Source organism: Cydia strobilella, chromosome 13 (genome assembly GCF_947568885.1).
Source record: "Cydia strobilella chromosome 13, ilCydStro3.1, whole genome shotgun sequence".
NCBI classification, from domain to species: Eukaryota; Metazoa; Arthropoda; class Insecta; order Lepidoptera; family Tortricidae; genus Cydia; species Cydia strobilella.
Window position 1 is genome coordinate 7683256 of NC_086053.1, and position 13077 is coordinate 7696332.

The following is a 13077-nucleotide window of genomic DNA, read 5'->3' on the forward strand; positions in this document are numbered from 1 at the left end:
AATTCAAATGTGTGCATCCTCGAAAACGTGCAGTGAAAAAAAAGTACCAGAAAAATAAATAACCTTAGAAAGTATAATTCAAGATTGGTAAAAACAGAACTAAATTTCGTAGCGGGTGATACGAAATACTACGACAGCGGGTACTACGACAGAGCAAACAAAATACAATGATCCCATAACTACGCTTTATGGTTTATGGGCAATACGAAAAGCTACCGTGAATACTCGTAATAGTTAATAACTTGGTAACATTAAGAGGTCACTTACACCCCAAGCTTATTGATATTATTTAATAAATACCAAGCTATTAATACCAATTAATAATAATACATATATATCTTTGTTTACAACTTCCATAATGATGCTATTGATAACAATTAAAGGATTTCGAAATATGTGCCGTAAAGAAACTTTCACTTGACCGTGTAACTGATAACAGCGTGGTTGATGTGCTCACTTCGAGGGTCCGACTTATATAATTTAGAAACTATATATAGTCTTAGGTGGTATAGCTATTACTTGATAATTTGCCATAGATAATCTTTACCAAAGTCACTCTGGATTTCCTAGACGTATGGCCTACTACAGGGCCACGTGTAGCGCGTCGATTGATGATTTGCTTGCTTTGATTGGATTATAATATATGGTAACAAAATTTGTTTTAATTTAGGTACAAATTTCAACTAACTGAAATACTATTACCCCGAAAACGTATGTCTGTTTTGCTTCAATCTCGCGGGCACATATGGCACAGACAGGCCTACGGCGTATAGTCGGCGTAGCATCTGGCGCAGCCGTGCGTAGCTAAAAAATGGAACACAAATTTAATACTTGACTCCTTATACAAGTTTTAACGTTTGCCTCGACACACCCTAGGTAAAAAGCAATTTTAAGCTTAGATCTCTTCCCTGTGGTATAAACTAAAGTACAAAATTAAACTGAATTTACTGAAGACGGTCGTCGTCGGTTGGTCGGGGTTCCAATTTATACATAATGTTCACATACTTCTATTTGCTAACTAAGAGCTTTGATAAACACACCTTTATAGCTATGTATAGCTAACATCAGTAATAACAGGTTAGTAGTTCGCTGTCATCATATACGTGATGTATTAAGCCTGCAGACCCATACGTATAACTAGCTTGTGTGTAAGCTGTCACTGTCCACTTTAATCTTGCTCCGTCCGAGGGACAAAGTTTGTTCTGACATTATCATCTTTTATATTGAAGTTTGTGCTGACATTATGTTTTATATTACGGCATCCATGTATGCTCGATTAAAGACATTTACTTAGGCCTTGCGCTTGTATAAAATTGATTTATGGTATAGCCGAAGAATTTTTCATATGCGACATGGGAAATTTCGCAACATTTATGTGGGTTGCGATATGGTATATGTATATGAAGTATCCACAAGTCGTATTTTGCATGAGATTTGGCTCGGACTTCAATTCTTTCTACGAAATGTTATGTAGTATCATGATATTTACGGAATTTAGAAGCTTCGGCTGAAAATAAAGATATACTTATTTTGAGAACCTAATGATAACGTGTAAGAAAGAATTGTGTAAGCAATCTGACCCATCGACCATGGTTTAACCCAGCGCGTCGTCATTTTGTTTGACTACGATTTTTTTAAATAAAGCTAGATTAAATTATACAATCCAGCTAGCTAAAATTCTTCTGTACTAAAGACTTTAACAAAACCAATTTTTTAGATTACCGGGACTGTCTTAATTATACAAAAAGTATTATAACGTGACAGACTACGTAACGTGGTTCTTGTTTATCACATATAAAATTAGCCTAAGTAGTAAATGTAAGTGTAGGTAAATATTTAGGGATTCGCCAATTTACAAAAGTTAGCATGTCCTGTTTGTAATGCACTCACACGATTTTTGACATTATATTCTTTCATTTATTTATTCAGAGTATTCGTGGCAGCTTTGATAAATTAACTGTATTCAAAAGCTGCTTTCATCTAATAATTTAGTATCTACTAGTAACTTTCATGCACGACGTTTTACCTGCTAGATACAGCAGAAACTGTGATTGGCAATTGTTTAGCGTGCAAAATACTAGGCGTTACTAGATTTAGCCGTAGCGATGTGAGAATTTAATTAACCTAGCTTGGGCGGCCGAGGTGTTGCTTTCATTACGTTTTATTAGGCTCTCTCTCCACTCCGCGAGCTGTGAACTGTTCGTTACAAAATGCCTGGAACACTATTTGTTACACGTTAACAGGGTTTCGAGGCACGAACCTGAAATAGTTCTAAGAGTGTGTAATTGCTCTTTGTAAAGGTGTGAACCTATTTTTATTTTATTTAAATATTAGCCATTATTACTCGTTTGAGAAATGGCCAAAACTATCAAACGAACTTAAATTTGTATATCAGTACGTTCTTCTTGTATTTATAAATTTCAGACAAAAGTATAGTTGTGTTGTTTTATTGTATGTTGTGTGCTATTGTTATGTTGATTAGTAAACTTACACTAACGGCAAAAAAATCTTTTAACGCATTCACTGACAGGGGGCGTGGCCTAGGAACAAACTTGTATGACGGTGAACGCACATGTGCGTTGGGGGCAGTGAATGTGTTAAATGAAACTTTCCTTCTCAAACTTTACATAGGATAAGGTAACAACTTAATCAGGCAACAATGTTGTCTAAAATTTGTTATGTTACTTGTACCAAGCGGAATTAGTAGCTCTTCAAATAAAGCAACATAAATATCACAGCTCGTGTCTCGTATATTGTATACTAGCTGTGCCCGCGGCTTCGCCTGCGTGGAATTCGGTCTGTGTCAGTAAGCGGCTAATTCACCCCTAATTTATCTCCCTGTCCCATGGAGGCGGAACTTAAAGTAAAGTTGACAGATGGATACGCTAGAGGACTGTAGTCCAGATAAAATATTTTACAATTAGGTACCTACCAACAAAGATAGATATAACTCCGTAATAGATGGATACAGTCTAAGTAAAAAACGTGCTTCGAAAATCACGAAAATTTATGTCTCGATTAGATGTCGCTACTACCTTTTGCCTACTCTCGTATATAGTAACGGCACCAGTCATGGGACTTGTAAGAGGAAATTTGGAGTATTTGTGATATTTCCCTGATACATGTAAAATGTTACCGCCTTGCGTGTTAGAAGTTGAATGTCCCATCCGTCTTTTATGTTTCAGGCGTGTTGTATCAAAAATTCAGCAATTAGTTTCCACATAATTAACAAATTAAAACTATGTGTTTTTTCTCCAGTCATGGTCGGCAAAGCTCCAGTAATGGTACCCCGGTAATGGGCGTGGATCCAGTAATGGTGCCCCTATAATGGGCATCCCTATGAGTATAAAATATTGGAATAGGAAATAAGATTTGGCAAATTCAGCTTCCAAAATTTGACCCACACTAATAGACCGGGAGCCAGGAACGGATTTCCATGACCAATCGCCTCCCGAGCGAAAACTCGTATGTACATCGAATAATTTTGTCTCGATTAATTTTAGGAATAATTATGATCATGGTTGTTTTATAGGTTTTAGGGACTGGATTTCGAAACTGATAACCATCTTGGAATATAAGATGGCGGACATGCACTATGTCATAAAAGTCGTCATGGATGGCGTTTTATGGGTTTTAGGGAGTGCTAGTTTCGAAAATGATGACCATTAGGGAATCCAAGATGGCGGACATGCACTATGTCATAAAAGTCGTCATGGATGTCGTTTTATAGGTTTAAGCGAGTGCAGATTTCAAAAATTATGACCATTTTGGAATCCAAGATGGCGGACATGCACTATGTCATAAAAGTCGTCATGGATGGCGTTTTATGGGTTTTAGGGAGTGCTAGTTTCGAAAATGATGACCGTTTTGGAATCCTAGATGGCGGACATGCACTATGTCATAAAAGTCGTCATGGATGTCGTTTTATAGGTTTAAGGGAGTGCAGATTTCAAAAATGATGACCATTTTGGAATCCAAGATGGCAGACATGCACTATGTCATAAGTCGTCATGGATGTCATTTTGTAGGTTTAAGGGAGTGCAGATTTCAAAAATGATGACCATTTTGGAATCCAAGATGGCGGACATGTACTATGTCATAAAAGTCGTCATGGATGGCGTTTTATGGGTTTTAGGGAGTGCTAGTTTCGAAAATGATGACCGTTTTGGAATCCTAGATGGCGGACATGCACTATGTCATAAAAGTCGTCATGGATGTCGTTTTATAGGTTTAAGGGAGTGCAGATTTCAAAAATGATGACCATTTTGGAATCCAAGATGGCAGACATGCACTATGTCATAAGTCGTCATGGATGTCATTTTGTAGGTTTAAGGGAGTGCAGATTTCAAAAATGATGACCATTTTGGAATCCAAGATGGCGGACATGTACTATGTCATAAAAGTCGTCATGGATGGCGTTTTATGGGTTTTAGGGAGTGCTAGTTTCGAAAATGATGACCATTTTGGAATCCAAGATGGCGGACATGCACTATGTCATAAAAGTCGTCATGGATGTCGTTTTATAGGTTTAAGGGAGTGCAGATTTCAAAAATTATGACCATTTTGGAATCCAAGATGGCGGACATGCACTATGTCATAAAAGTCGTCATGGATGTCGTTTTATGGGTTTTAGGGAGTGCTAGTTTCGAAAATGATGACCATTTTGGAATCCAAGATGGCGGACATGCACTATGTCATAAAAGTCGTCATGGATGTCGTTTTATGGGTTTTAGGGAGTGCTAGTTTCGAAAATGATGACCATTTTGGAATCCAAGATGGCGGACATGCACTATGTCGTAAAAGTCGTCATGGATGTCGTTTTATAGGTTTAAGGGAGTGCAGATTTCAAAAATGATGACCATTCTGGAATCCAAGATGGCGGACATGCACTATGTCATAAGTCGTCATGGATGTCGTTATATGGGTTTTGGGGAGTGTCGATTTCGAAAATGATGACTAGTATTGGCGTCTCGAGCACTTACGTCATAGTGACGTCACTGACAGGTGTTAGTCGATGATAGACCGCGAGCAGAGCAGTCGTATCACGTGATGTTTGGGTTGACGAGCCGTTGGAAATACATTACATCGTATGATTTACTGTGGTAAATACAGGACATTACAATGACCATTTTGGAATCCAAGATGGCAAATTTACGACGGCTCAGCCATACGGTCAAAATTAGGTGGGGCTTGCTCGACCAAATGTCATAGAGGGACCCTGGCAGTTTCTGACGCCGCCATTTTTATTTCAAAATGGCTGATTCTAAATGGCGCCCGTATTTCAAGTTTGTCCTAGCGCGCTAAATGTTGGTCACGGAAACTCGGGGTCCATGGATTGCTATAAAAAATTTTTTTTGAAAAAATCCAAGATGGAAAAAATTACCACTTATTTTGTACAGCAACTTCTTAACGGTGCGAGATGGGTGAACGGTGCTCGACCAAATGTCATAGAGGGCCCCGCGACAAATTGGTCTGATATTGCTTAATCCGTTTTTTACATACACATAGCTTCTTTTTATAGGTACTGTAAAGGTTTTGTAACCTTTACAGCCTTTTTTATCAGTAACTGGTGACAGCCACGTTTTGAATTTAGAATCGTATCGCCCTGTCAAATGGAACGGGGGTGCGTGATCGCCATTCCTGAAGAGGCAGTCATTCTGTATAGATGATTTGTCAATTAGCTAACCTGTGAGAAAAAAATAATACATTGAAGATCAATCCTCTATGTTTAAATATCTACCACATCTTCCCCAATAGGCGTATCCACTTTACAGTACTGGCCGCTTATTGCACTCCCTAAAACCCATATAACAACATCCATGACGACTTTTATGACATAGTGCATGTCCGCCATCTTGGATTCCAAAATGGTCATCATTTTCGAAACTAGCACTCCCTAAAACCCATAAAACGACATCCATGACGACTTTTATGACATAGTGCATGTCCGCCATCTTGGATTCCAAAATGGTCATAATTTTTGAAATCTGCACTCCCTTAAACCTATAAAACGACAAACGACTTTTATGACATAGTGCATGTCCGCCATCTTGGATTCCAAAATGGACATAATTTTTGAAATCTACACTCCCTTAAAACTATAAAACGACATCCATGACGACTTTTATGACATAGTGCATGTCCGCCATCTTGGATTCCAAAATGGCCATCATTTTCGAAACTAGCACTCTCTAAAACCCATAAAACGACATCCATGACGACTTTTATGACATAGTGCATGTCCGCCATCTTGGATTCCAAAATGGTCATAATTTTTGAAATCTGCACTCCCTTAAACCTATAAAACGACATCCATGACGACTTTTATGACATAGTGCATGTCCGCCATCTTGGATTCCAAAATGGACATAATTTTTGAAATCTACACTCCCTTAAACCTATAAAACGACATCCATGACGACTTTTATGACATAGTGCATGTCCACCATCTTGGATTCCAAAATGGACATAATTTTTGAAATCTACACTCCCTTAAACCTATAAAACGACATCCATGACGACTTTTATGACATAGTGCATATCCGCCATCTTGGATTCCAAAATGGCCATCATTTTCGAAACTAGCACTCCCTAAAACCCATAAAACGACATCCATGACGACTTTTATGACATAGTGCATGTCCGCCATCTTGGATTCCAAAATGGTCATAATTTTTGAAATATGCACTCCCTTAAACCTATAAAACGACATCCATGACGACTTTTATGACATAGTGCATGTCCGCCATCTTGGATTCCAAAATGGACATAATTTTTGAAATCTACACTCCCTTAAACCTATAAAACGACATCCATGACGACTTTTATGACATAGATCATGTCCGCCATCTTGGATTCCAAAATGGCCATCATTTTCGAAACTAGCACTCCCTAAAACCCATAAAACGACATCCATGACGACTTTCATGACATAGTGCATGTCCGCCATCTTGGATTCCAAAATGGTCATAATTTTTGAAATCTGCTCTCCCTTAAACCTATAAAACGACATCCATGACGACTTTTATGACATAGTGCATGTCCGCCATCTTGGATTCCAAAATGGACATAATTTTTGAAATCTACACTCCCTTAAACCTATAAAACGACATCCATGACGACTTTTATGACATAGTGCATGTCCGCCATCTTGGATTCCAAAATGGTCATCATTTTCGAAACTAGCACTTCTACTATACGAGTTTTCGCCCGGGAGGCGATGACTGACGAAATTTGCGTCTGGCTCGCGGTCTATAACTAATAGGGCAAGTTAATAATAGTTTGTAAAAACTATATTAATTTTATCTGAAGTCCGAGCATACCTCCTGACAAATTTCAATACTACATTTTATTGTTTAAACATGAAATGACGGCATGGGAAGCATCATTATGTAAATTGTCCCATCATAGGAGGCATGTAGTTTTACAGCTCCTATGATGGGATTGGGCAAAATACTACTATTTTTTTACATCTCTGGAGTCAGAAAATAGTGTGTTGTATACCTTATCTCATGGTGAATGCAATTAACAAAACACATTCTAGTTTACACCAACTAATAATTCATTAATATGAACTCACCTCTCTTAGCAAAGTTGTTAAGAATTCTCACTCGTTACTTTTTTCAGTAACACGACAACTTTTGGGTTGGCGCCAATTCCTTAAATAATAACCGAATTTCATAAAAAGTCAAACTTAAGCAGCTCTATGACTCTTGTTTATGGTCAAATATTACCAGTGTTTATAAACTAGTTTAAGATACTTATTTTACAAGATTTGTAGTTTTATGACCCATTACCGGTTCCACGCCCATTACCGGGTCCACTACCCTAGAGGGTGTTGACGGTTTCGTTTGTTATTTAACAATTTTAACGCATATCAGTGAAAGAACATGGGTCAAAATAATAAAAATAATTAATGCAAATAAAAAAAAAACATTTATCCATATTTAAATACATTTTATCGTACTTTTATAAATCTTCATTTTTAGTTTTAAAGTGTGTCGATAGATGGCAGTGAATTTACTGTGGTTACAAAATTTACTATGACAGAACCGCTCTATAATATTATATCCTCTTTGCTACCACCAAATAAAACTACACTCCAAAATCAATATTTTTTTTGCCCTTATTCAAATTTTTGACGTGATTTAAACGTAGTAGGAGTAGTAGGTATATATAGAACGATACAGTACCATTTTTGTATTTTTACGTCCTTGACTGTACCTATCCAAATCGGGTACACTACATAATTCCGAAAATTTATATTCCGAATTTTAGAATGTCGAATTTTATTATTCCGATTTTTAAATGCGCGACCCCTCAAAATTCCGACTGTCATAATTACGAATGATGAAAATCACGAAGATTTATATTTCCGAAAACCCAAAAAGCCGAATTTTGTAAATTCCGAACTTCATAATTCCGACTAACAATTCCGATGGTAGCAAACACCGAATTTAACAATTACGATTTTTGAAATCACGAATTCCGAATTGCCATTATTCCGAAATTTTTAATTACCAACCACATAATTCCGATTATAACAATTCCGACAGTGACAAACGCCGGATTTAACATTTACGATTTTCAAAATCACGAATTCGGAATTGCCCTTATTCCGAATTAACGTGATTCCTATTTTAAATATCCCAATTTTTAAATTTCCACTTTTCTGGCAACAGTTCGTTTTCTTGGGGGTCACAGTTCTAACCTAACCTAACCCACTTTTCCGGCAACAGTTCGTTTTCTTGGGGGTCGCAATTCTAACCTAACCTAACCCACTTCTGGCAACAGTTCGTTTTCTTGGGGGTCGCAGTTCTAACCTAACCTAACCCACTTCTAGCAACAGTTCGGTTTCGCAGGTTCGCATTTCTGTCTAATTTATTTATGCCGAATTTTTATGCCGAATTTAACATGACGCGGCACGACAGGTACCCGTAATAATTACTAAAACGTGAGTCTTCATTTGAATATCACGGATTTCATTTTTCTGATCTTGTAAAAAACCGAATTTCTGAATGCCGAATTATTTTATTTCCGATCGGACAATGATTTTTCGGAATTTAGGAATTCGGAAAAAAAATATTTTCGGAAAAGTGTAAAATCGGAACTTTAAGCTTTCTCTCAAGTGACAATCGGATTTTAAGTTTAAGGAAATAGCACATTCGTGATTTTATTCCATCGTGTTTTTTTAAATCGTAATTTTGATATTTCGGACTTTTCTCCATGCAAACACAATCTCCATTTTTTGGATAAAAACTACCCTATTTTCTTCAACGGGACTCAAACTATCTCTATGCCAAATTTTATCTAAATCGGTTTAGCGGTTTAAGCGTGAAGAGAAATTAAAAAAAGTTTTTTTTTTTCATATTTTTTGTGTTTTCACTCGGGAATGGTGTCATTTTGATATCATAAATGAATTCGGCATACCCGATTTATACAAAAACGATACCTAACTTGGCCTAGTAGCTATCAAGATAAAGTTTTTAACCCCTTTTTCACCATCATGGGGGATGAATTATTAAAAACGCTGAAAGTAATTTTCTTGCTTTTTAATATAATAACGTTTTGCAAAGTTTCAAATAGCTAGCTTAAAATAAAATTTGCACACCAAGACAAACTTTCATCCCCTTTTCAACCCCCTGAGGGGTTAAATTTCCAAAAACGTCAAAATTAGTTTTTTTTGTAATCGTCTATCGTACCTTTCTAAGAATTTTCAAAGCATTTGTAATGGATTCAAACTTTCAACCCCCTTTTAACCCCGTTAGGGGACGAATTCTTGAAAACGCTTAAATCACTTTTCCTGTATTATAATAATATGCCCATTATACAAAGTTTCAAGTAACGCACTCGAAAAAAAAATTGATCTCCATACAAACTTTCAACCTCTATTTCACCTCCTTAGGGGATGAATTTTCAAAAAACGCTGAAATCAGTTTTCTTGTATTTCAATAATATATCTTTTTACGAAGTTTCAAATTGCTAGCTTAAAATAAATCTTGAACCCCATACAAACTTTCATCCCCTTTTTAACCCCCTTAGGGGTAAAATTTCTCAAATTTTTATAGCCTATAACCTGGCCGTGGATTTTTTCGACAGATTAGTAAAGTTTGCATCAAAATCCGTTCAGCCGTTTTCATTTTATGCGCGGTCAAATAAACAGACAAACAGATAAACAGACAAACAGACAAACAGATAAACAGACAAATATTCTAAAAACCGTTGGAATGTATTCTGTTATTGATTCTAAGTATACCCAGCCAATTTTTTTTCGAATATCTTCCATGTACAGACTTTCGACCCTCTTCCGCTTTATTATATGTATAGATAGATTTCGTTTTTCCTTGCCAGTTCGGCGCTGATAGAAAAAACGGAGCCCATTTCAGATCAAGATCAAGCCTACTTGAGCTTTAAAATTATTAACTTGATTTGACATTAGTAGCAATTCTTCGCGTGAGCACCAATTAGCACAAGCGAGATGCACTCATTCAATAAAGTTAAGATTGTTAAATTTCGAATAGGCATCCAGAGCTTGTGTACAATACAAACGCCCGCACCTCGTCCGGTGGCATCAGGCTACAACCTAAACTGCCAATTTGTAGGATGAGTCGGCAAAGGGTTGTTCCGGTTGGTCGTCGTGTTGATGTGTTCGTGTTCGTGGCTAATAGCCCGAGTGCACCAGTGAAATGCAGCTTGCAGATTTGGTGATATGATATGTTTGCTGTAAATTATAATAGAACAATATCAACAACGATGGCGAAGATCAGTCTTTCATAAAATATAATGAGAGCATGTGTCAAAAAAACGAGTTAATAGAGGTGTATTCAGCACTCATTTCATTGGTGCGAAAGGGCTCAAAATATTCAAATTAGTATGCACTGCATACAAATTCACAAATATACCTATGAAACAAAATGTGTGTGAACGCGGTACACCAGATAAATGTATCTAATATGGATTCATATTTTACAATTCTAAAACAGGCTACAGGGTTAAGTGAAAAAATATCGTTTGATAATAGACTCGATATTTCGCGCATTTGATACTTATTCAAATTTCTTGTAGGTACAGTACGCGTAACACCGTCCTCCAAATTATAATTGCAACTTACAAACCCAATACGGATTCAGTCAGTTTCCACTAAATACATCAAACACGTACCTTTGTGCAAGAGACCTTGTGTCGCTGACCCTTAGCTGAATCCCGATTGTCCAGCGGACACAAAGGTACCTGCGGTGCGGGCCTTTGATACTGCATACAGGTTTACAGCGATATACCGCGTCAATCAATGGGATTTTGTTTCAATAGCAATTGCTAATCTTAATTGAATTGTACAGTGGCTGGTTTTAGTACAAAAACCGGTTAAGTGCGAGTTGGACTCGCGTTCCAAGGGTTCCGTACATTACACAATTTAAACAATGTATTTTTTATGTGAAATTTCTTTAAAAACCCGTAGGGTTCAGATCAAAAACTAAGTAATTAAGTCCGACTCACGCTTGATTGCACATTTCTAATAGGTTTTCCGGTGATCTATACGTAAAGATCTATTTTGTATATTTTTTTCAAAATTTTTGACCCAGTAGTTTCGGAGATAAAGGGGGGAATGGTCATTTTTTGCCTATTTTCTTGAATAACTTCTAAACTATTTATCTTAAAATTATAAAAAAAATATATTTGAGATTCTCACAGAGAGCTCTTTCATTTGATATGTAACCAATATAGTTTGACAAACTTTATTTTTTAATTTTCTCATTTACCCCCAAAAGTGGCCCCCGTGGGTAAAATTAATTTGTTTACGTTACATGTCCATCTTTGGGTCACAAACTTACATATTATGTGTACTAAATTTCCACTTAATTGGTCCAGTAGTTTCGGAGAAAATAGGCTGTGACTGACGGACAGACAGACGGACAGACAGACAGACAGGCAGACAGACAGACAGACGCACGAGTGATCCTATAAGGGTTCCGTTTTTTCCTTTTGAGGTACGGAACCCTAAAAAACGAAATTCTTGTGTGCTTTTTCTTCTTTTGAGAGTAGTTATAAATACCTATACGACTTTGTAATTAAGACTAAGTAACAAGCTTAATATAGGTAACAAATAAAAAAAATTGAGGTTTATTCGTTTTTAACTAATTAGCGAAAAGCAAGCTTTATTTTTCAACTACATATAGGTATTATGAAAAGACTAGAAAGTTTCATAACAAAAATTAAATTTAGGACATAAATCTATTTGAAGATCTCTTTGAAGTTTAAGTTATAGATACATACAGTATATATATATTGTAACTCCTTTGTATAATAAAATAAAGAAGACACTTGTAACGTAACACTATCTACCTACTGATGAAAAAGACCAGAAAGTTTTTAACACAAAACAGATAAACAAGTAACTAAGTCTACTTGTTGTTTTTACCTGCCTTGCCTATTCCTATAACAAAATAAAGAAGTCTTTCGTTTGTTCTCCAATTCGTAAGAAACAATTTTGAAACTAGGCAAAAGAAGTTGAAACTGGTACCCCGTAGTAAATAAATACGTACAAGAGAATTCTTGGACTCGGGAGTTTCATAAGTTCTCGAGCCGCCGCCGTGGCGTGGCAGGGAATAAAACTAACAAGACGTTCGCTGCCCAGACAATTGCGTTACCTACAAACGAGAAGATAACAAATCAATTTTAAACAACCGAGGCTTTTAATTGAGGGTAGAGACCCAAATAAATTGGAAGAAATAATAACATTTGGCGGTTTTAGAAGGGCTGGAGGAAAACTGAGGGTTAATAAAACATATACCGGCCGCTTTGACCAACACTGTATAAACTAACTTGAATGTTATTTTACCAAAATTACCAACACAATTAGGAAAATTGATTAGTGAGCGTAGATTGAATATTTGAATGGGTTACATACATGCATGAATTTTATTATGTTTGCTCATGAAACACGTTCAACAACACTAAGTGTAAACATATTCAAGTTTAAAAGCGTGAAATTTTAACATACATATTTTTTATTACTTAAATGTATGTTATTAGTTCCTTATTCCTAAGGAGAAAAAAAATGTGTAGCAAATATACATACAG

The 13077-nt window shown here is 36.5% G+C and overlaps 1 protein-coding gene and 1 long non-coding RNA gene across 4 annotated transcripts in view; one reads left to right on the forward strand and one right to left on the reverse strand.

The window, feature by feature from the left end:
* Nucleotides 1–4959, forward strand: part of LOC134746709 (uncharacterized) — a 102118-nt gene extending 97159 nt beyond the window's left edge. For all 3 annotated transcript variants that reach the window (XR_010128261.1, XR_010128262.1, XR_010128263.1), the window contains exons 2-3: nucleotides 3670–4402; nucleotides 4902–4959. This is a non-coding gene — a long non-coding RNA (uncharacterized LOC134746709). The remainder of the gene's footprint in view (nucleotides 1–3669; nucleotides 4403–4901) is intronic.
* LOC134746692 (uncharacterized) overlaps nucleotides 1–13077 on the reverse strand; it is a 75747-nt gene that overhangs the window by 15559 nt on the left and 47111 nt on the right. The gene's annotated exons all lie outside the window — the stretch shown is intronic.